Source organism: Eumetopias jubatus, unplaced genomic scaffold, assembly GCF_037043125.1.
Source record: "Eumetopias jubatus isolate StellerSeaLion01/CBP00866 unplaced genomic scaffold, mEumJub1_p1.0 scaffold_8, whole genome shotgun sequence".
NCBI lineage: Eukaryota > Metazoa > Chordata > Mammalia > Carnivora > Otariidae > Eumetopias > Eumetopias jubatus.
The window spans coordinates 11,718,669-11,743,233 of record NW_028274814.1 but is presented as its reverse complement, the minus strand read 5'-3'; the positions used below and the strand labels follow the sequence as shown (position 1 = coordinate 11,743,233).

The 24,565-nt window shown below is 36.6% G+C and overlaps 1 protein-coding gene across 3 annotated transcripts in view; it reads left to right on the top strand.

Annotated features, from left to right (window-relative positions):
* The window catches only part of GPR158 (G protein-coupled receptor 158), a 434,263-nt gene that overhangs the window by 266,309 nt on the left and 143,389 nt on the right, over positions 1-24,565 (top strand). The window lies entirely within an intron of this gene.

Below are 24,565 nucleotides of genomic sequence, written 5' to 3'. Positions count from 1 at the left end.
CCATTCTTTCTGTGGCCTGGGGGATCCTGAGACCACACTGTCCCACCTGGGATTCTGCCCCGCTTCCCTGAACACCTTTCAGCAGGGACGTATCTCACTGGAGCAGACTTCTAAAAGTTAGGAATTTGCTCCAGGCCTATATCACTTTCCACCAGCTTACAGAGACTCCCTTCCACCCACCATTTACCTTCTGATATATCCCCTCAGATTCACTTCTCCACACCTCTTACCTTGCAAAATGTGGTCATTTTTCTATTTGTGGAATTCCAGCAATTTTTTTCTTACATCTCAGGTTGAATTCACAGATGTTGAGAATGATTTGATAGATATCTAGCTAAATTCAAGGGACCAGATGAAATGAGGTCCCCTACTTTTCTGCCATCTTGCCTTCCCCTCAAAAACAATATTTTGAATACCCAAACTCCACAAGTCCTCATTCACATAGTCATATGGAGTTACACAAATATTTCTATAGTGATGATCATCTTTAAAAAGCATTTACTATGCATTTATTTATATGTAGCTTTTTGTTCTTTTTATGAGTGATTTAGTGTACAACTAAACTATAGTTACTCACTATTTATATTTATCTATATCACTGACCTTTCTAGGAGGGTTCTATCCTCTACCTTCAAAATGGGAAAGTTAAAGAAATCTTGGGAGATTATCAATTATGAAGTCATGGAACACATGCTTCTTGTGTTATTACAATGGTAACAGTTTAAAAGTTGATAATGTAAATAAATTTGTTAGTAATTTCTTGGTTTTTACTTAGAAAAATGAGAGGGATGCCTGGGTGGCTCAGTTGGTTAGGGGTCTGTGTTCAGCTCAGCTCATGATCCCAGGGTCCTGGGATTGAGCCCCGCATTGGGCTCCACACTCAGCAGGAAGCTTGCTTCTCCCACTGCCTGCTGCTTCTCCTGCTTGTGCTCGCTCTCTCTCACTCTCTCTCTCTCTCTCTCTCTCTCTCTCTGACAAATAAATAAATAAAATCTTACAAGAAGATGACAAAATATGAGAACTAGAGAATGAAGCAACCCCTCTTTTCATAGAAAAGAAAATTCAGTCTCTGAGAGAGTGTCAGTTGCCCAAAGTTACCCATCTAGGTTGGGATATTTATAATAGTTTTGTCTTACTCCAGCACACAGAATAAACAGTTCTAGAAGATTAAAAGTATTAAGTGAATAGATTAAGGCTCAGGAAAAAAAGAATAGGAAAAATTAGTTGAAATCAAGGGTGAGGTTAAGATATGGAATGCACTCCATGAGAGCAGGTATACTGTTTTAGTTCGGTGCCAGAAAGAACTTTCTGGGGTTTTCTAGTAGCACTGCAAAGAGGAGAAAAAAGTGAGTCAGTGTTCATAAGATAAAAACTGACCAGTCACCTAAGTGAAACTTGAATATGCCTTCAGTAAGTCTTTTTTTTTTTTTTTTAAGACTTTATTTGAGAGAGAGCATGAGCAGTATGGGGCAGGGCTCAAGAAGAAGGAGAAGCAGACTACCTGCTGAGCAGGGAGTCCAATACAGAGGCTCCATCACAGGACCCCAGGATCATGACATGAGCTGAAGGCAGACACTTAACCAACTGAGCCACCCAGGTGACCCATCTTATTATTAAGTCTTGAGAGAAATTTTTCCAGTGGATTCTTATAGAGAATATTGTTAAATGTACTGAATGATAAACATCGTTACAGGAAAGAGAATAATTTTCATAGTTTTATTTCTGTTAATTTTCTTGAAAGTGTGCTAAAGTTTTAATGCTTAAATATAGCGTAGGCAAATCAGTTCTGTAGAGGCATCACAAATGTGGTCCTGATACACTGTTCTTTGCTATTTAATGTTAATGCAAGGATACTTTTAGAATATCTAGGTTAGAGTTGGCCAGTCTGCATCACACGTGCTGCCACTACAAGACGGTGATAGACACATATGGTCCTTTTTCCCATTTGATCCAGATTCAGCATCAAAACCCCTCTCATTAAGCAGGACTCCCCCAGGTTCTAGGCGTGAAATCTGGTTACCATCCTGGATCTAGAAAAATGGGAAGACTGCAAATTCATCACATAAACGTTCTTAAATATTGTTGTTCTTTCCTGTTTTCAAAAGTTATTCACTGAATGACACCAAATTTGAGGTTCTAATCCGTCAAGATTGGATGGCAGCTTCTCCATATTTCTACTGAGTGTGAGGCTGTGTGCTGTAATATAATAGTGAGTCAAGCTGGTAACAGAACTGATATGCACTAAGGTTGGCTGAGGCATCTAGTCAGGCATGCACCAAAAGAGAATTTAGAATCTGAGACTTATGCCCACTTTCCTTTCTCCAGCATGTGAGCCATATTCTTTTATCCATTACATCAGAATTCATGGTATGTAGCATCTTAAATGCTTTTAGTATATAGACTCTATTTCATTTAGTGCCTATTGGAAATGGATCACTTGAAAACTTAGGCCTCTTGTATTTATTAGACTTTTTCTGTGAATTCACAGAAATAACCACATTCACAGATCAAAAATAGGAAAAGTGATGGCAATGTCAAACCCAGCAGCTGATCCTGTACATGTAGACAGCATGCAAATATGCTGTAATGGTAATAGAGAAAAAGTTCTCTGTTCTAAATTGAAATACTGAGAGACATAAGGATGATACAGAAATTTATCTTTTAGTTGCACTATTTCTCCAGGAAAGCCTGATTATAAGTACATTTAGTTAAATGAGGTTTACCCATGCCAAAAATATCAGCTCTGCAGTTAAGTACCAACAAACATTGGTCAAAGGTTAATTGAACATTTTACCATTTTAAGCAACATAAACTCGATTCCATTATATTTTTAGGTGAGGTTTGTAGTAGGATACCACAAAGAGCAAGTTAAATTTTACTCTGCACAAACATTAAGAAAACTAATTATATACATTTGTCCTTGTGCCCTTGGTTAAAGATTAAATCTGTCAACCACCTGAATGATTGTGACCCCAGTGAGATATTCTAAAATAGCAATTTTAAAATAATATTTTAAAGATGCTGAATATTAAATATTTTGAAATTATTTCTACATTTTTAAACAAATAATATGACAAGTAACATATTTTTCTATTAGCTATTCTAAAGAGAGTTTGGTTTGTTACAGCTTAATAATGTCAAGTATTAGTACAATTTATTTCCAAATGAAAAATTTGAAAGAGAAAAGATACACTGGAAGGAACATCAGCATATTCCACTTCTGAAAAAAATCATTTGCTTGATTTATTCTTAGTAAATTTTAGCATGTTTTGTTTGAGCTTAGTAGTTTGGGGGAAAAAAATGATAGTCATTTTTTTAAAAGTGAGAATACTGTGTGTTAGTGTTTTCCCTTACATTCCTATAGTAGTTCTAGTTTTTCAATTAGAAATTAATTGACAAGGGATTTTATAGCTGTACATTTTTGGTTTGGAAAATTAGATGCTTTTAATATAGACTGTGACTGATAATAAAATTCTACTAGACTAATGATGATGTACTAATGCCTGTTTTGGTGAAATAAAGGAAAATATATCACTTTTTTATTGTGCTGAATATACATAACAGATAATTTACCATTTTTAAGCTCACAATTCAGTGACATTAAGTACATTCATACCATTGGGCAGCCATCATCACTGTCAGTTCCAGAACTTTTTCATCATTCCAAACTGAACTCTACCTCCTAGTAACCTCTCTTCTACTTTCTGTCTCTACAAATTTGTCTTTGGAAAGTGTCTCATATAAATTAAATCATACACTATTTGTCCTTTCCTAGCTGGCTTACATCACTTAGCATAATGTTTTAAAGGCTCATCCATTTTGTAGCGTTTATCAGAGCTTTATTCCTTTGAATTACAAATAATATTCCATTGTATGCATTTATCACATTTTTGTTTTATAAGTTTATTTGTTGATGGACATTTGGATTTTTTTCACCTTTGGCTGTTATAAATAATGCCACCATGAACATTGGTGTACAAGTATCTGTTTGAACCTCTGATTTCAGTTCTTTGGATATAACCTTGGAATGGAATTACTGAATCATATGATCATACTGTGTTTACCTTTTAGATGAGTCACCAAACTCTTTTCCACAGAGGCTGGACCATTTGATATCTTTACCAATAATTCATGAGGATTCCAGTTCCTTTACATCTTTACCATCATTTATTATTTTCTGTTTGTTTGTTTTTAATAATGGCCATCTAATGAATGAAAGTGGTATCTTATTGTAGTTTTGTTTTGCAAGATTAGTTACAGTTGAGCATCTTTTCATGTGCTTATTGACTATTTGTATATCTTCTTTGCAGAAATATTTATTCAAGTCTTTTGCTCATTTTGAATCAGGTTGTTTGGTTTTTCATTGTTATATTGTAAGAGTTCTTTATATGTTCTGAATATTAATCATTTATCAGATGTATGATTTTCAGATTTTTTATCCCATTCTGTGTGTTGTCTTTTCACTCTCTTGAAAGTATTTTTTGATACCCAAAAGTTTTTAATTTTGATAAAACTCAATTTACCTGCACTTTCTTTTGTTGCCTGTGCTTTTGGTCTCATATCTGAGAAATTATTCAAAAGCCAAAGTCATGAAGCTTTTCTTCCATGTTTTCTTCTGAAGTTTTATACTTTTAGGCCTTACATTTAGATCTTCAATCCATTTTGAGTTAACTTTTGTGTATACTATAAAGTAAGGATCCAACTTCAGTCTTTTGCATGTGAATATCTAGTTTTTCCCAGCACCATCTGTTGAAGAAACTGTCATTTCCCCATTGCATGGTCTTAGCACCTTTATCAAAGATCATTTGACTACATACATGAAGGTCTACTTCTGGGCTCTCTATTCTGTTCCATTGATCTGTGCCTTTATGCCAGTACAACACTGTTTTGATTACTGTGGCTTTGTAGTAACTTAAAATTACGAAGTGTGAGGCCTCCAACTTTTTCTTCTTTTCAAGATTGTTTTGGCTATTTGGAGCCCCTTGAAATTTCATATGAATTTCTGTTTTTCCCAGAAAACCATCAGAATTTGAATAGGGACTGCATTGAATCTGTAGATCACTTGGCTGTTATTGCCATCTTAACAGTATTAAGTCTTCTGATCCATTAACACAGGATACCGTTCTACTTATTTATGTCTGTTTTTCATTTTTTCAGCATTGTTTTGTAGTTTTCAGCACACAAGTCTTTTGTCAACTTGACTAAATTTATCCCTAAGTTTTGTGATATATCATTTTTCACAAATTGATTTTGTGATTTATATTGTCCTTCAGTTAAATGGGTATTTTCACATATTGTCTTCCATAGTGCCAATGAACCATGTCTATAATTTTCCTTTTATAATTAGTAGTTGATACTCCTCTTTCATGCTCTTCATTTTCTTTGCCATCTATGGAAGAGAGTTGCAACATAATACATGAAAAGGGGTAGAATGGTTAGAAGCCAGGATGTGGTACCTTCAATGCAGCTATAAAAGTACTGTAGAAGTTGCATACTGATTTACAAAATGTTTTTCTTTTTAAAGATTTACTTATTTATTTTAGAGAGGGGGGTGCAGAGGGAAAAGGAGAGAGAGTTTTAAGCAGACTCCATGCTGAGCAGGGAGCCCGACTCAGGGCTCCTATCTCATGACCCTAAGATCATGACCATGAGATCATGACCTGAGCCAAAACCAGGAGTCAGAAGCTTAATGACTGCACCACCCAGGTGCCCCCCAAATTTTTTTCTTAAACCTCTTTCAAGTACTAGCCAATTACTATACTCAACATAAGACATGTTATTTATTTCTATACATTTATGGTATATGATATTTCCCTTAATTTGTTTCCCTAAGGATGACAGTCAATACTTAAGACCAATTTAGGACCCATTCTTAAATCTTACTAGATATTTTAATTCTGTTGAGCTAAGAAAATATCACACAATATCACAACAATATTTCGCTCTCCACTATTGAGTATATATGAGAAATTTGGCACTTTTATTTTCCCTCAATCTCCTCCTTCCCATTTTATTAACATGTAATTTATGGTTAGTTTCCATCAGTTTTCAGTAAGAGCCATCATGAGTTTCAAAGGGGAAATAATTCTTTAAAACAGCTCTGATTTCTTGCCTTTGAGTTCTGAATTTTGGCCAATCTGTTTTCATTATAAAATATATGTATCTTCAAGTAATTTGCTTTGAAAAGGGTAATTTTATACCTATGTCATACCTGACCTCCCATCCCCACCAACTGTGGCTTTCAATGACAGCACCTTGGCTAGGGCAGAAATGGGGGGTCACTTTCATTTTCTTTCAAGGCTCTACTATTATTGCTTCATTTATGTTTCAGAAATGAGCACTGTGGACAGTTTCCAGGATGGTCCAGTTTTTGTCCTTTATGGAGCAATATTTCTCATCTGAATACTTGCTAACTTCTTTATTTACTTTTACCATCACAATATGGTCCTTGTTTCATTGAGGTTGCAAAAAATATGATCTATACTCTCAAACTTCAGACAGAGCTTTTTTTGATACTGAGAAGTCTCCTTTATGTTAGTTCTTATATTATTTCTTCTCTAGTTATTCTAGGCTTCTCTTTTAAGATCTCCTATTAAGTATAGATTGGGTCTCAAGTCTTTCTTTTTTTAATATTCTTTTTTTAAAATTTTATCTTATTATGTCAGTCATCATACAGTACATCGTTAGGGTTTGATGTCGTGTTCCATGATTCATTGTTTGCGTATAACACCCAGTGCTCCATGCAGTACGTGCCCTCCTTAATATCCATCACCAGGCTAACCCATCCCCCCACCCCCTCCCCTCTAAAACCCTCAGTTTATTTCTCGGAGTCCATAGTCTCTCATGGTTCGTCTCCCCCTCCGATTCCCCCCTTCGTTTTTCCCTTCCTTCTCCTAATGTCCTCCATGCTATTCCTTATGTTCGACAAATAAGTGAAACCATATGATAATTGACTTTCTCTGCTTGACTTATTTCACTTAGCATAATCTCCTCCAGTCCCATCCATGTGGATGTGAAAGTTGGGTATTCATCCTTTCTGATGGCTGAATAATATTCCATTGTATATATGGACCACATCTTCTTTATCCATTCGTCTGTTGAAGGGCATCTTGGCTCTTTCCAGTTTGGCTATTATGGACATTGCTGCTATGAACATTGAGGTGCATAATATGGCCCTTCTTTTCACTACATCTGTGTCTTTGGGGTAAATGCCCAGTAGTGCAATTGCTGGGTCATAGGGTAGCCCTATTTTTAATTTTTTGAGGAACCTCCACACTGTTTTCCAAAGTGGCTGTACCAACTTGCATTCCCACCAACAGTGTAATAGGGTTCCCGTTTCTCCACAACCTCTCCAACATCTGTTATTTCTTGCCTTGTCAATTTTTACCATTCTAACTGGTATAAGGTGATATCTCAATGTGGTTTTGATTTGAATTTCCCTGATGGCTAATGATGATGAACATTTTTTCATGTGTCTGTTAGCCATTTTTATGTCTTCTTTGGAGAAGTGTCTGTTCATGTCTTCTGCCCATTTATTGACTTGATTATTTGTTTTTGGGGTGTTGAGTTTGAGAAGTTGTTTATAGATCTTGGATATCAGCCCTTTGTAGTGTCATTTGCAAAAATCTTCTCCCATTCTGTGGGCTGCCTCTTTGTTTTGTCGACTGTTTCCTTTGCTCTGCAGAAGTTTTTTATCTTGATGAAGTCCCAAAAGTTCATTTTTGCTTTTGTTTCCCTTGCCTTTGGGGACGTGTCTTGAAAGAAGTTGCTGCGGCCAACATCAAAGAGATTGCTGCCTAGGTTCTCCTCTAGGATTTTGAGGGATTCCTGTCTCACACTGAGGTCTTTCATCCATTTTGAGTTTATCTTTGTGTATGGTGTAAGGGAATGGTTGAGTTTCATTCTTCTGTATATAGCTGTCCAATTTTCCCAGCACCATTTTTTGAAGAGACTGTCTTTTTTCCATTGCATATTTTTTCCTGCTTTGTCAAAGATTATTTGACCATAGAGTTGAGGGTCCATATCTGGGCTCTCTGTTCTGTTCCATTGGTCTATGTGTCTGTGTTTGTGCTGGTACCATGCTGTTTTGGTGATCACAGCTTTGTAATATAGCTTGAAATCAGGCACTGTGATGCCCCCAGCTTTGTTTTTCTTTTTCAACATTTCCTTGGTGATTTGGGGCCTTTTCTGGTTCCATACAAATTTTAGGATTGTTTGTTCTAGCACTTTAAAAAATGCCATTGGAATTTTCATCAGGATGGCGTTGAAGGTATAGATTGCTCTGGGCAGCATAAACATTTTAACAATGTTTATTCTTCCAATCCATGAGCATGGAATCTTTTTCCATCTTTTTGTGTCTTCTTCAATTTCTTTCATGAGTGTTCTGTAGTTCCTAGAGTAGAGATCTTTTACACTCTTTGGTTAGGTTTATTCCAAGGTATCTTGTGGGTTTTGGTGCTATTGTAAATGGAATCGATTCTCTAATTTCTCTTTCTACAGTTACATTGTTAGTGTATAAGAAAGCAACTGGTTTCTGTGCATTGATTTTGTATCCTGCTGCATTACTGAATTGCTGTATGAGTTCTAGTAGTTTGGGGGTGGAGTCTTTTGGGTTTTCCACATAAAGTATCATGTCTTCTGCGAAGAGAGAGAGTTTGACTTCTTCTTTCTTTAATATTCTCACTGTATTATGTTTGAAGGGTTTTCTGTCTTGTGAGAGCTATTTGTCTTCTATGCCATTCTTTCCATTTTTATCAGCATTGAAGCTGTGGTCCCCTATCTGCAGAATATTTTAAAATTCAGCAACAGTTATTAATCTCTGTACTATTGTTCCTTATGTTTTCTCTCTTTCTTTGCAAAAGTTGTGGGGTCAAACAGCCCTAAAGTTAAGTTAAAATCCTAGTTCTTCAATTTTCTAGATGTGTGACCCTAAGGTTACCTAGTTATGTACTTAATTAACCGATCACTTAAGCTTTCTAAGTTACTTTTATCATATGTAAAATGGGGACAGTTGTGATGTATATCTAAGGGTTTTTATGAAGAATTAATGAGATAATACGTCTGAATCACTTAGCATAGTGCCTGATACATGCTCAGTATTACTGCTGCTATTACTACCAGTCTTGCTATAAGTTTCAAACAGGGCAAAGTTCTCCTGAACACCACCAAAAATTCAAATAACATGTGTCTGTATTCTGTTTCTTTTTTGCTATCAATCTGTCTCAGAGGCATTTCCTCAAAAATGATGGATTTATTCTTTTTAATTGCACTAATTTGGACTGTTTATTTTTATCTTCTATGGTATTAGCCTAGAGTCAAAAGGAGGAAGATCAGAGAAATTCAAAGTCCAGATTTAAGTTAAAAGAAAGAGACAGTTATTAGTTAGAGATGCAGCAATGGGGGTAAAGGGGTCAGAAGGAGGCTGAAATATCCCATTAGTGAAATTTGGAGTATTTACTCTTTGGGCTGCTGATAAGGACCAGTCACTTTGGAGGGAAACTCATGTATCTCCTACAACCCTTTTCACTCCACCTCTCCCCACACTATTTTCAAGTTTGTTTTGTTCTCTGTGCACTCATTTATACTACAACTAACCCGAGTCCACTCACTGCTGAGGGAATGGCCGAGAATTTGTTTTTTCAGAATTGGTCACTGGTCAGACCATAATAGTTTTTTTTAAGTCAGGATTATATTTACCTATTTATTGTTTACTGGCGCATGAACACCATTCATTGCTGGTTTTCATGGCTAAGATAGATTTTTTTCATTTGTATAATTTTAAAATCATATCAGTTTTAGAAAGGGAAAGAGAGGAAGTTGCATTTTATACCTTGCTTGCCCTGCTATGTTACTAGGAATACCTGTATTCTATTATATTTTATATCTGCTGTAAATTCTTAGAATTGGTATAAATTCATTTTTGTGAGCTTGGCAAATTTTGTATTCAACTTGCCTATTTGCTCGACCTCACAACATATTTAATATTAGTATTTTTCTTAACATAGTACTTACTTCACCATATGTGTTTCCATTTAAGATAGCTGCTAGTGCAAGACTGATTCGGTGAGCTTGAGTTCATAGTTGTTATGAATTTAAACATGCCTGATTATGTCCCTATGATAATTACTTCATCTTGCTTTTGGTATATACCATAAGAAAATTAAGATTATTGTTTTATTGGCATACTTCTTGCTAAAAGAAATGGGTTGAAACATATTTCAGTTACCGTAACAATATTTAGAAGGTTTATTAATTAGTTTCATTAATAAATTATGTTGGATTATTTTATACACTTGTTTCACTGATAATAACTGTGTTTAAAGAAGAAATTTATAGGTAACATAGCAAAACAGTGTTAAGGTAATTGTAAAAGGGAAATACGAGTCTCTGTAAAATATTTACTTAATTTCCAAGTGAAAAGCACTCTGAATATATTCAAAATTAATTTATTTAATATCTACTTTTTGTGACCTGGGAGTTAAAGAGACTATTCTGCTGCTATTTATCCTTTTATTTATCCTTTCTCTTTAAAATAGTGGATTTGATGAGGTACCTTGCAAGCAACTGAGATTCTATGATTTTTTGAATCTGGGAGATTCACATTCTTAATTTGATATATACTAACTGTGTAGAAAGGTTAGCTAGCACTGCTGAGGCCATCATTCCTCTAGCTAACAGATTGTGGACACAAGTGTCATTGTCACTGGATCCAGAGAACTCTTTTAGTGAGTTCAAGAGTTTGGAAAACAGTTACAACAACAGTATATGAACTCTAAAATCAAACCTGACTAATGTCGTAATTCAGGGGAGTATTGAGTATACAAATAGGAATCATTTCATACCAGCTAATGTGAGATGAATTTTTTAATGACTTATGTGTATATACAGACTCATTCATTGAAGGAATTTCTGGAACGTTCCAAGAGTTACTAGAGGAGAAAGTATCACAACTTTTTATTCTACACTTTTGTCCTTATGGGGGTGAAAAAAAAGGAACAAAGCAAAAATTATTTCATTTAAAATAAAATATTTGATTTTGTAACATGATGCATGATATCATTTGTGGAAATTTTTCCTTCTATGAAATATATTTAAACATAAACAAACCTGAAATGCTAGGCTTGAAAACTAGAGAAATATAAATATGTTTTCTGAATTAACCTTCAAATGGTCTTCTTTAAGTTACAGGAAGTCTGAGTAGGGCCAGCCCTGGCGTTACAGTTAGACACAGGGCAGTGTGATCAAGGAAGTGTGGACTAAGTATCTCTGTTCCAAACATCAGTGCCACTGTCCCCAGTATTAGGGCTTCATGTATTTTGGCCTTGAAAGCTTTCCACTCTTTAAGGGACATGAACCACGAGAGACTATGGACTCCAAGAAACAAACTGAGGGTTCTAGAGGGGAGGGGGATGGGGGGATGGGTTAGCCTGGTGATGGGTATTAAAGAGGGCACGTTCTGCATGGAGCACTGGGTGTTATACGCAAACAATGAATCATGGAACACTACATCTAATGTAGTGTTATACGCAAACAATGAATACATGGAACACTGCAAACTAATGATGTAATGTAAGGTGATTAACATAATAAAAAATAAAATACAGATACTGTCTAAATCGGATTAATTGTCATGCTAATGAAGAGTGGAACTGGAGATAAAACATGATTGCCCCCTCCTTTCTGTTCATTGGAGCGCAGTGTTAAGAAGGATTCAGAGGCAGTGCCTATTGTTACTGGATAACTTTAGCAGCCACAGGTGTTAGCAGGGGAACTAATGACATGTGACCACAGATTTGCCACTCCTTCTCTGGGAGTGTCAGGCTCAGAGGAAATATGTACAATGTTAAGAGGGCCTTGTGATAACAATAGCCCTGAAATGGTTTTGTCTAGGGGTAGCCCACTTCTTGAAGAATTCTATCAAAATTCAGGATTTCTACAGATGATGAACTGCTACGTCTATCCAAGGTATAATGGATTTACCATCAATTATCCCATTCCATAATTTACTAGCCAGGTATTTTGAACTTGATGCAGTCTGAAATATATTTTGACAGGTGCTTTTCCCTAAATATTTAAAGGTAAGCGTATTTCAAATAAAATGCAGTGCTTTCCATTTTTAGTCATTTTTACTTTTCTTCTGACAAATATGTGTGGTATATTTTAATAAAAGTGCCAGAAGAAATTTGATCTTAAAAAATTACAGTCTGCATCCCAGCATACAATATGTATCCCCCAATGTATTTTGTCAACACAAAAATACTTTATGAGCTCTGAGTAGAGCTTAGTCCCCCAGCTCAAATTTAGAATTTCATCTCTTTTTTTCCTCTTGTTACTATAGAAATTATTTAGCTCACTTGTGGTTACTTTTCCTTAAAGCTACTTTGATTAGTGATCAGGAATATCTCCTCTTTCTTCTTTTAAAATTGTAAAAAGTGAGCTTTAGAACTAAGTATGACATTTAAACAATTAAAAAATTAAAATGTAAATTGGGGAAAAGGTGTTTTTGATGTACTATGATACTAAAGGATTAACATTCTTAATATAAAAACAAAACGCTCTTAGAAATCAATAATAGAAGAATATCCAGTAGAAAAATAGGCAAAGAACACACATCAGCAATTTGTAAAAACAACATCAACAACAGTATAAAAATGCATTCTGTACATTCACGAGTAATTACAAAATGCAAATTAAAACAATGACATGTACTTTTATAACAATAATAATTCTCTGTGTTGGCAAAAATGTTAGGATCTAGGTGCTCCTCATCTATTGCTGAGGGTTGTATAAACTGGTAGAGACTTTGAGATAAAATTTGGGGTTATGTATAATAAACTTAAAAATTCATAGTTTTACTTCCAGAAGTCTTTACTAATGAAATCATATGTGTGCACACAGGAATTTACAAATATATAAATATGTGTATGTATGTTTATCATAGCACTATTTATAATATACACAAATGGGGAACAGTTAAGTGTTCAAAATTGAACTAGGACATCCATGCATTAAAATATATAGCCAATAAAAGTGATCTTTCAGAACACTGAATGATGGGAGAAAATGGTTTTAATATAGTTATTTAATCATAACCTTTACCACCACATTTCCACCATTTAGCAAAATTTTGTTTCAGCATTTTCCATTTTTTATTTTCCCCTCTCTTTTCTTCTTATGACATCCCTCTATGCCTCCCTCCCTCCATCCCTTTTTTCCATTCATCATCCATCTGCTGAGCATCTACTGAATGCTTGGAACTATTAACCATCTTGGGAATATAATGAAGAACAGGACAAATAAGATCTGCCCTTGAGGAGTTGATATTCAAGTGTGGGGCTGGTGGAGATGGGCAATACAAAAAATAAATACAGGGCGCCTGGGTAGCTCAGTCATTAAGCATCTGCCTTCGGCTCAGATCATGATCCCAGGATCCTAGGATCGAGCCCCGCATTGGGCTCCCTGCTCCTCAGGGAGCCTGCTTCTCCCTCTCCCACTTCCCCTGCTTGTGTTCCCTCTCTCCCCATGTCTCTCTCTGTCACATAAATAAAATCTTAAAAAAAATAAATAATGTATCAAGTGGTAGTAAGTGCTGTGATCAAAAGGAAATAGTGTAACATCATAGGTTATGAATTTGGAGTAACAGAATTCTTTCAGCCACCATGTAAGTTGATATCCTCATTTTATATTTGAGTAAAGCAAATCATAAAGAATTTAAGAGATCAGTCTAATGTTACATGGGGAAGCTAGGGTTAACATTCAGGTCTGTTTGACTTTATAACTCATGATATCTCTTAACTATACTATCTGTCATATAGTTATAACACAATTTTATCTTCAAATCTAAGAAGTAGACCCAGCCAGCCCTGGTCCCATTGTAGTAATCCAAATTCTAGGCCTGCACACTTTCTTTTTTCCTTATTCCCTTATGCCCCATCAAAGCTTACATGTCCTATGCTTCATTCTTGCCAGATGCCTACTAGTTAAATGGAAAAAGTTCTTGCATGGCACCATTTTAATGGCTCTATATGTTCCTTGGTTCTGTTCGAGTTACTACACAGCTTTGCATTCTATTGGCATCATTTAATGCTTTAACCCAAGAAGTAACTCATACATAATGGTTTAGGGATGTGTGCACGCGTGCCTCTGTGTGTGTGTGTGTGTGTGTGTGTGTGTGTGTGTGTATGTATATAAATATCAGGGTGGCTGGTGGTAAGGATGAATATGGGGAGAAGCAAGAGAGTAGAGAAAAATAGTTTAGCTGAAGGGAATCTCTTTTCTTTCTGTGCTTCTTGAGAAATACCACTTAAATAACCTCCTACTCCATCTGGTGGCAGCAATATTAATTATGAGTTATGAAGAACAACTAGAGTGATTATAACATATTTGTATATGCCTTGAGAGACATAAAATGCTTAATGATTACCAAATCTCCATTCCTCTTTTGAGGCACTTATATTTACTTATGCATATTTGAATGGTAAATTCAGTTACATGTAAGTGTACTAAAAATAAATTATTTAAAATTGTTGTACTAATAAACTGAATTCCTTGCTATTTGAAAAATATTGTGAGAAACGAGTCTGTTTTTTCTGAATTTCTTGGATCTTCATTTTTAAAGTCATTCAAATATTTAGGTAAATGATTTTACAAAATTATAAATTAATGCTTTCCTTAACTATTCATGAATATTTAGCTAGGTTTACAAAGGTGATTTTGCTACTGCTTGCCCATGAGAAGCTCACAATCTAGTGAGGGAATGAATATAAGGAAACATGGGATATATGACAACATGTACTATAGGGTGTTGAGTACTTGGTGAGGCAATAAGGAATAGTGATTAAGGTCACAGACTCTAAAATATGTCTATCTACATCCTTCTCCTGGCCTCTCACATAAGAGCTCTTAAAACTTAGGTAAGTTACCAACCTGTCTTTATCTCAGTTTCCTCCTCAGTAATATGGGGATAATAATAAATCTAATCTCATAGGGTTGTGGTGAAGATTAAAATGTGTGGGATGCTTATAAACTTCTTATTAAACTAATGACCTGTGGAAAGTGCTCAATAAATATTAGCTATTCATATGGTATGTATAGAATATGATAGTGGCATAAAAAGAAGAATCGTTAAGGGGTGGTCTGGGAAGACTTCAAAGAAGAAATGACACTTGAAAAGAATCTTGAAAAATGAATTTCACTGGTCAGACTAATAAGAGGTAAGAAGGACAGGCTAGGCAGAGAGACATATATGCAAAGATATTGGAGAGCAGATGACACGTTCAGGGAAATTCAGATATTTCAGTATGGATCCTGAAAAATCTGGCTAAGCATTTTTGGATTTTGCTTATAGGCCATTGAGATGAATTGTTGATCTGGCTAAAGATGTTAGACATATGGGTGTGGCACCACAAAAATATGTTTGTCAGTCATTCACTCATTCATTCAGTGTTTTTTGAGGATGTACTAAGTTCCTGGGCATTCTTTATGGATAGTGAACAAAACAGGCATGGTCTGTGATCTATGAATGGAGTTCATAATCTTGTGGGGGTAAAGATAAGTGAATAAATAAATTAATAAATACCAGTACTGATAAGTGCTATGAAGAAAAGTAACAAAGTGAGAGAGTACAATAAGGTTGAAGAATGGGGTTGGGGAAAATCTGTTTAGATGGGTTGTTTAGGAGGACTTCTCTGAGGCAGTATCATTGCATCTCAGGTCCTGAAGATAAGCAGGAAGGGCAAGGGAAAAAATAGGGACAGGAGAGTATTCCAGGAAGAGAAAGCCACATCTATGAAGGTGCCAAAGTGTGAAGAAGCTTGCAGTGTTTTAGGTACTGACGGAAGCCAGCAAGGATGAAGAATGGTAGCAGAGCGGGAGAGTAGAGAGAGCTGAGGTCAGAGAGATAATCAGGTGCCAACCATTCAGAGTTCTATAGGCCAGAGTAGAGAGTTCTATTTTATTTGGAGTGCAGTCAGAAGCCACTGAAGGATTTGAAGCAAGAAATAAATGATTCCATTTAGGTATTAAACTAATTTCTCTAGCTGCTCTGTGGTTAGTAAGGGACAAGTGTCAAAGTGGGGGGACATGATAAGAAGTCTATTGAATTAGTCTAGGTGAGAGATAATGGTGGCTGTGGGAATGCAGAAGAATGGCTAGATTTGAGATACATTTAAAGATAGAACTGACAGGACTTGCTGATGAATTTGATGTGAGAAGTGAAGAAAAAGATGAATCAAGTTTGATTCCCTCAGTTTTATAGCTTGAGGAAGTGGGTTAAGAGTGTACTATCTACTAAAATTAAGAAAATGTGAAACACTGGGGAAAAAAGGGTTTGAAGGGTGGGAGAAGAAAAAATTAAGAGTTCCATTTTGAACATAAGTTTACCTAAGGTTGCCAAATTTAGCATATAAAAAACCAGGATACCCAATTAACTTTGTATTTTAGATAAGCAATGAATAATGTTTTAGTGTAAGTCTGTGACAAATATTGCATACTCATACTAAAACATATGTTGTTTTAAAATGCATTATTTTATCTCCACTTTATATTATCTGGCAACCCTAATGGTTAACCTACCTGTGAGAATCAAAGTGAAGTTGTCAGGTGGGCAGTTAGAAATATGAGCTGGAAGCTGAGTGCAGGAGTTTAGGCTACAGCTATGAATTAGGAGTCATGAGCATTAAATCACAGGAACTTAAAGCTGTGCGAATGAATGAGATTACCCACATAGGAAATGTACAAAGAAGAGAAAGAAGAGAATGCTCAGCACTGAGTTCTTCAACAATTTGAAGTAAAATGCAAGAACCCTTTTTGAATAATTGAGGAGTGGCCAAAGAGAATAGAGGGAAGCCAGATCAGTCTCCTGTTCCAGAATCCAAAAGAATGTAGCATTGAAAAGAAGGGGAAAATGAATGAATGAACGAATGAATGAGAGAGTAGCCAACTATGGGGACTACTACAGAATGAGAAAATAAAATGAGGGGAGAAAAGCATGCAGTGGATTTGGCAACACAGAGGTCACTGGCAACCTTATCAGTAAACTTTTATGTAACAATTGAGGAATTAGGGAAAGCACGTCTACCCAAAACTTCTAAGAATTTTATTTGGGAAGAGAGCAGGGAAATAGAGTTGACTAGATGGTGACAGTTAAAACCATGAGAAAGTCTGAGCTTTCCCAGGGGAGTGTTCAAAGTAAGAAAAGAAGAAACAGAATCTTAGGAATAGAAAGAAGAAAAGAGGAACGGGGACAGAGGAATGGGCGGTATGAGCCAACAAAGGAATTTTACAGAAACAAAGAGAGAGTGGCTCAAAAAGAGGGAGTCATTAGCAGTCACCAATAATACAAAGCAATGAAGAAAAGTGAGTCCAAAACCAGTTTATTGTTCTCCCCGTGTCACACTGTTTTAATTGGTTTTACTGGGTCTTAAGTGTTTGGTAGCTGGTAGTCTTAATCTTTAAAACATTTTGGATGTTGTTAGTCTTTACTCTTCCATATTTAATATTAAGGAAAAGCTCGTCAAACCCAATGCAAAATCCTATTGGGATTTTGATTAAGATTGCATTTAATAGAACAGTTGTATAATTATATAGAAAAATACAGTGTTAGATCACTCCCTAACACCATATGACACTATGGATTTACTGATTATGAAGGTACTGAAAATTTTGCCTGAGCAGTGCTAGGCACAAAGTCAGATTGTAGTGGAATCAAAGGTGGATTGGAGATAGAAAAGTAAAGAATAAATATATAGAATTCTTTCAAGGAACTTGTCTCTAAGGTAAAGAGAAACACAGTATGACCAAATGACCAAAGAGAGGAGACACTGGGTTGAGGGAGTTTCATCTTGAACGGTCGGAACCTATTTATAAAGCATTAGAGAAGGGAGAAAACAACAGGTTGAAAATACAGGGAACTATGGAATAATCGTTGGAACAGGTCCCATGAGCAACAGAAGGGAGTAGGATCCTAAGTAGAGTTGGGGATACTCACTCTGGACAAGAGAAGATCTGAATTGTATCTGAGATAGAGAAATAGGGATGCTGATGAAGCAGATAGCAATAATTTGGGGTTGAGGCACAAAGTTGAAGAAATTCTTGAAATTTCTGTCTGAGATTTAGAACAAGGTCATTTATGGAGTGTTCTTGAGGAGTGAGCTGGAGACTTGAGAAGAATGTTGAATATCTGATATAGCCAAGGGAAGGGGAAGGAAGGGGCGGGGTCCAGGTGCACATAAAAGGACTGCTGAGAGCTCAGATCAAATTGGAAAGCACAGATGTTCGATGAAGTTCTGTTGAAAGGCAGAGAAGACAGACAGTTGAAAAGATGGAAAGTATCAGCACACAAAGTTATGTTGACTGAATGGTTATCATTCAAGGCAGCACAGATACTTTCCAAGGGGCATTTTGCTTTGTGTCCATTTGCTTTCTCTTAAAGTAGATTTATAAAATGTTCACTCTCCAAGTTTCTGAGTCCATTTACAGCACTAACATGTGTGACCATTAATTAATTTTAGAGAAATCTCCAGGAGGGAGAGAAATAACAGTAATTAGCATCTTTCGTTACAAATGGAGAAAATGTTGCCTAAAGATACTCCTGAGGTCATGATGTAAACTGCTGTTTACTCATAATTAAAGGAACAACATCCTCCAAAGTCAATGAAAAGAACAATTTTATAAGACTTTAGCGGGAATATTATAGTTACATGTCATCTTGAGCCTGTCATAGGAGCTCAGTATATAGTTAGGCCTGTCAATATTATTTTAGTTAAACTGAAATCAGGGAGATTTATTTTTTTAATATTTTATTTATTTGAGACAGAGAGAGAAGGAGATCACTTGAGCAGGAACCGTGGGGAGGGGCAGAAGGAGAGGGAGAAACAGACTCTCTGCTGAGCAAGGAGCCAGAGATCATGACCTGAGCCAAAGGCAGACATTTAACCAACTGAGCCACCCAAGCACACCTCAGGAAGATTTATTTTGTGAGTTTTACTTGCTGATACAGCAGGGGTCAGCAAACTATGACTTGTTGCCTGTTTTGAAGAAAAATCAAAAGGCTATTTCATGACATGTGGAAATTGTATGGAATTCAAACTTCAGTGTTATTTTATTGGAATACAGCCACACTCGCATATCTACATATTGTCGCTGGCTGATTTCACACTACAGTGGCAGAAGTGAGATGGAGCTAGTATGGTCTGGAAAGTCTAAAATATTTACTAGTTGCTCCTTTACTGAAAAAGTTGGCTGTCACTTAAAATACAGCACCTGCCTGGTCTAGTGTCCATCCCCATCTCCGCATCTCTCAGTGCCTTCCTTATTGGTGCTACACATTCCAGAGGTATTTGTCTTTTTATAAGGAACTCTAAAAATCCTAAACCCAAATGAATACATGCTCAATGATGGAATTTCAAGTTCAAATCAGGATGCCTGGATACATTTTGATTAAATGTCATCTTGGCATCCTGTAATTCCACCATGCAGTCATTTCTATCAGCTACAAAGGTGATTCTAATTTGGAGCATTTGCTAGTTTCTTACCTGCTGCTCTCTTTTGACATAGCAGACCCTGCAGATCCTGAACTTAAAATTTCAAAACAATTTCCATAGGTAGAATAGTTGAGCAAGGAAGCAGGAGAGCTAGGCCTCAAACTGCATTTCAAACATAGCTACTAGGAGCAAAATCCACTGCCTGGTTCTAAGTTCTGCTGGCCTCGAGAAGCATAGCTTAGCCGCCTTGGTCATAAGTTTATTAACATTTTTACTTTACTAAGCAAAATTTCATTTGGGCTATCAGCTCTTGGACCACTGCTAATTCATGTTCAATTTAGCCTTGCCAGTGCTTGAAAGGTTGATCTTGCTCAGCTAGAGTGCAGTGTGTGTCTTTTGTACATTTTGAGACTCATAACTTTTCTGTATCGGTATTTCTCAAACTAGAGCTATCCTTGAGGAGACGTCAGAGCTCATTTATGCCCCCTTCCTTCTTTGTATCTGTATCTGTAGTTCTTTCTGTCCTTCGGCATTCTCTGTTCACCGAGTTAGAATCACAGGGCTCTAAAGCACCAGGAAGGGTAACCGTGACAAGGAGTTCTACATTTTTTTCTTTCCGTTGGAGATTTTTAGAGATGAGCTGTCATAAAACCAAGGTTCTGTCTTATCTCCGTCTTCCACATCTATAAAAATCATACTCTCCTCCACATACCTATAAATATATAATCTGGCTTCCTGAGGGCAAAAGGTGAGCCTCTTCTTGGTATGTTTTCTTCTCTGCAATATTTCAAAGTGATAAGTTTCTCTGGGGTTCCACTTCAGTATTGGATCTTCCTTCAGATTATCCATCTTTCTCTCTGCACCACACATTCAAAGGAGAGAAATGGACTGAATCCTGGCGGAGGACATGAGCCTCGGCCACCCTCTTCAGACTGGTGCTTACCCCTGAGGGGTGGGTTCAGGCTCTTTAATAAGAAAAGACACTACTGACTACGCCTACAGCTGGGTTCCTTTACAGTAGCCAGTAAGAGAAAAAAGCCCTCTTGAAATGCCTCCTTTGACTCTTTGCTAGTTGGTGTTTGTAGAAGCAAAGCATAGATTTCTATTTTTCCTTGTAATTATTTATAGTAACACCCCACCAATAGGCCTAAGAAATACATCTGATAGGGAGACATTTATTTCATTTGGAAGAAAGCCCAGTTGAGAAAAAAGTTTAAGTTCAAGAGAAGTAGGATTCTCATTGCCCTTTTTTCTCTTCCTTCTTTTGCTTTGCAAGGTCTGTGAAACTTAAAGTATCTTTATAATGCTCATTAGCAAAGTGATGATTTCTTACTTATATCATATCCTAGAAATGTGCAAAATTTTTGAGAAATTAAAGTCTTTAAAGCTTATTTATCCATTCTAATGAATTCCCAGTTTATTTTATCATTTCTTCATAAAATCTTACTAAATTTAAGGATAATACTGCTCTGTAATACATCTGAGGGCTCCGAAGGGTGTACGTTATTTTCTATTTCAGAATATAATATTCAGATAGGATCATTTTTGACATTTCAGTAGTACAGTCAATTTTTAACTCTGGGACCCAAATATAAAACAGATTAGAGGTAGGACTCATTGTCTCATTTCTAAAACATGTGGCCTCATTTTCACTATGAAAAATAGAAAAGTTATGGAAGCAAGGTGAATAATAATAGCAGAGAAGCTTAAAACAAATAAAAAAAGGCCATAACCTTTTTTGGCTTAGGCCAGTAGAAATTTAATACATAATTATTATGGGAGCTACTATCATCCTATTTACTGTTTGCTCAACCTGTGTCTGAGCTTCAGCACTTTTATCTCTAGAATTTTTTCTTCCTACCCAACTCTACCTCCTTAACTCAGCATATGCAAATCCTTCACTAATGTCATGGTTCTGCTGCTGGTGTCTCTACACCTGATTCAGTTAGCAAGTAGAATAGCATTTGCCAGCGATGCAAAGATAACCAGTTTACCTACTTCTTGTTTTTGTGATTTGGGGTTTACCCTTTTTGCTTTGGAATTTATTCCATGATTCTGACCCTTCTGACTGTTGGACCCTGGCTGGCCTATTTAGACTCCAGTCACTCACTGCTGGTGGGTGATTACTATTTCCAGGGAAGTCTTTTGAGCTTGGGTGGGGTCACTATCACTTAAATCTATTAGGCAATCAATTTCAGGTTCTTCTGTATGGGCTTTAAAATTTGTATGAGCAGACCCCTCCTCAGGTCTTATGAATAAGATTCTTGGAATGGGGTCTCCAAGCACATATAATTTTTTAAATTGTCATAGGTGTTTCTAATATACCTCCAAAGTTGAGAACCATTGACTTATAACCTTGAAAATTATTCTTTATATTCTCTTCTGTGGCCGAAGGTAAAACCTAAAAACAGGGATGCCAGGGTGGCTCAGTCGGTTAAGCGTCTGCCTTCGGCTCAGGTCATGATCCTAGGGTCCTAGGATCGAGTCCCACATTGGGCTCCTTGCTGAGCAAGGAGCCTACTTCTCCCTCTGCCTGTCTCTGTCTCTCTCTCTCTCTGATAAATAAATAAAATCTTTAAAAAAAAAAAACCTAAAAACAGTTCTTCTTTTCTGGGAAAGCAGAAATGAGACTCTTCTTTATTAATTTGTGCTTTTCACAATCACATGAACACTAAACCTCTTAGAAATTATAGTTAATCTATCTTTTCGGCTTTCCTTGGTCAGGGAGAAAAAAAGCCAAAGGAAGGTGTATCCCTTAAGGGCAGTGAATTTCAGAAACAGTGGAGCACGTGCAGGAGAGAAAAGAGGCTATTCCAACTGATCAGGATTCACTAGGTGAAATTAAATTCACTAGCTCTTTACCCCAGACCATCAAATAGCTAAAAGGAAAATTTATTTTAAAATGACTGTGAAAAAAGAAAATAAATAAATAAAATGACTGTGACAGTAGAGGGGGCACAAGCATGAAAGCTGATTCTAAAAGAAATCAAATATGGAGGAAAGCCCTTTCCGGGTATTAGCAGCATGAAATGACTAGGAGAGACAATAAAGGCTACATAAACTCGAGAGGAAGTTTAGGTTTGTTTTTTTGTTTTTGTGTTTGTCTTTGACACAAATAAGCAGACAGAAATCCTTGTGTGAAAGTAAATGAGCAGTTAGGCACAACAACAAATGAACCAGCAATGCAGAAGGCAAACACCAGTGGCTCACCCGTGAGATAAATATAGGAAATAGGCTAGAAGACATGACTACATAAGACAGATGTAACAAACACAGACAGCAGATGAGAATCACATATAAATAATAGAGGCAGCTGGAATTCTACTGAATCCTAGACCTTCTCTCCTCCTAGTATCTCTGCCTAAACAGTCACAGACATTTCCTCTGCTCTCCAAGCCCATGGTCCCAACTGCCTAATTGATATTTCTGCTTGTGTCTCAATACATCAGTAGGTTTAAAACCAACTCCTGGATCTTCCTTTGCCAGGCCTTGTCTTCTACTCTTTCCTGTCTCAGGGAATGCCACCACCATCCATCAGAGAGTAAGAACCACAGCATCATCTTTGGCACTTCTCATTTCCCTCATCCTCCATAGCCAGTCTGTCACAAATCCCTGTCAAGTTGGCACCCTCAAAAGGATTCACTTTTCTCCATCTTCATTGCCACCACCTGCATTCATCTGAGTCCTCAGTGTGTTCTCTACCTTGCAGCCAGAGAGATCTTTTCTACATTCAGTTTTATCATTTTAAAACCCATACCTTTCTTCAGAAACCCTTTGATGGCTTCCCAGTGCTATAGGATAGAGACCAAAATCCTAACCCATACTTCTAAGTACAAGCATGACTGGCACTGACTATCTTTACAACTTCAGGACTGACTTTTATCCCCTTCCTTTTGGTACTTCAGCCATACCCTACTCACTTGATAAACCATGCACATCAGGGACTTAATAATACCTGTGGTCCTCTGTTTGGAACACTGTCACCACTCTACCTGTTGAGCTCTTTTTTTCTCCTTCCAATCTTTCAGATCTCAACTCATCCATCATTCTCAATAAAGCCTCTCCTAAGCTCTCATTCCTGTTCAGATTTCTTTTCTGTGTCCTGTCACAGTTCTGAGTAGTTTTCCTATAAAACAGGGCTCTTCAGCATCAGCACCATTCACATTCTGGATTAGATAATTCTTTGCTGTGGGGAACTGTCCTGTGTATTGTAGGTAACATCCCAGACATCTACCCACTAGATGTAAGTCATGACACTTAAAAATGTCTCCAGGCATTGTCAAGTATCTACTTCCCCACTGAGAACCATAGCTTTAGATTAACTACCTCTACCTCAGTCTGTGACGTATGTCTTTTCTAAAAAACTGAATACTCCATGAGAGTAGGAACTGTGTATGTTTTGAATGCAAGAATTAGGGAAAAAAAAACAAAACACCAGTGGGAAATAATGTCACTAATTCTCAACTCCAAAGTTTATTCTTTCTTTCTTGTCCAGAAGAAAATTTGAGAATTATATCCGTGATATTACTGAATTTAAAATCTGCATAATCTTGAGGTAACGTCACTAGAGAACATTAGTCATGATATATATATGCTTCTGGTCTACTACTTGAAATCTCCAGATTATGCTCCCTGAGGCTCCGGATGATGCTCCTTGAGGAGGAGGCTAAAATCCTCTATATCTAAATAAGCATCCTAAAAATCACACATCCCTCATGTAGTTACGTGGCAGTTTGGTATTATTAGCTATTTGGGGGAAAACTATTTCTGTGATGTAGCTAATGTTTAAACTTGAAATGGAGATGGAGTACAAAGCCTTTCTTAAATATAACAGGAATGCATTCTGTGTCTTCTGTGAGGTGTTTTCTAGAAGCTCTAAGTAGCTGGAGAAAAAGGTAGATGATAGTGGGTATACAGAGGGAGTAACAGTTGACTCTAAAAAAAACATCAGGAACATCTTTCCAGAAAAGGCAGTATTTGAACTGCTTTGGAAGATGAGTAGGAATTTTCTAGGTAAAAGAACAAAATCTACAGAGTTCTTGGGATTAAAAAGAACACAGTGGAACACAGCATGTGGTCTACGG